Source organism: Arachis duranensis, chromosome 6, assembly GCF_000817695.3.
Source record: "Arachis duranensis cultivar V14167 chromosome 6, aradu.V14167.gnm2.J7QH, whole genome shotgun sequence".
NCBI classification, from domain to species: Eukaryota; Viridiplantae; Streptophyta; class Magnoliopsida; order Fabales; family Fabaceae; genus Arachis; species Arachis duranensis.
Window position 1 is genome coordinate 94,533,830 of NC_029777.3, and position 1,114 is coordinate 94,534,943.

Consider the following 1,114-nt stretch of genomic DNA (forward strand, 5'->3'; position numbering starts at 1 on the left):
CCTTTGACAGATCAGAGACTAGATTGGCTAAATTAGAAGTGTTTTGTTCAGAATTCTCTGTCTGTTGCTGAGAAGATGATGGATATGGCTTGCTATTGCTCAGCCTATTGCGTCCACCATTGTTAAAGCCTTGTTGAGGCTTATGTTGATCCTTCCATGAGAAATTTGGATGATTTCTCCATGATGAGTTATAGGTGTTTCCATAAGGTTCACCCATGTAATTAACCTCTGCCATGGCAGGGTTCTCAGGATCATAAGCTTCTTCAAAAGTTGCCTCTTTAGTATTGTTGGATGCATTTTTCCATCCATTCAGACTTTGAGAGATCATGTTGACTTGTTGAGTCAACACTCTGCTCTGAGCCAATATGGCATTCAGAGCATCAATTTCAAGAACTCCTTTCTTCTGAGGTATCCCATTATTCACGGAATTCCTCTCAGAAGTGTACATGAATTGGTTGTTTGCAACCATGTCAATGAGCCCTTGAGCCTCTTCAGGCGTTTTCTTTAGGTGAATAGATCCACCTGCAGAATGGTCCAATGACATTTTCGAAAATTCAGATAGACCATAATAGAATATATCTAATATGGTCCATTCTAAAAACATGTCAGATGGACATCTTTTGGTCAGCTGCATGTATCTTTCCCAAGCTTCATAGAGGGATTCACCATCTTTTTGTTTGAAGGTTTGAACATCCACTCTCAGCTTGCTCAACTTTTGAGGAGGAAAGAATTTATCCAAGAAGGCAGTGACCAGCTTATCCCAGGAGTCCAGGCTATCCTTAGGTTGTGAATCCAACCATATTCTAACTCTGTCTCTTACAGCAAAAGGGAAAAGAATGAGTCTGTAGACTTCAGGATCAACTCCATTCGTCTTTACAGTCTCACAGATATGTAAGAACTCAGTTAAAAAATGATAAGGATCTTCAGATGGAAGTCCATAAAACTTGCAGTTTTGTTGCATTAAAGCAACTAGCTAAGGTTTCAGCTCAAAGTTATTGGCTCCAATGGAGATGCTTCTTCCATCAAACTCGGATGTTGGCTTTGTGAAGTCACCAAGCATTCTCCTTACATTATTATCATTATTATTTTCGGCTGCCATCTCCTTCTCTTGTTC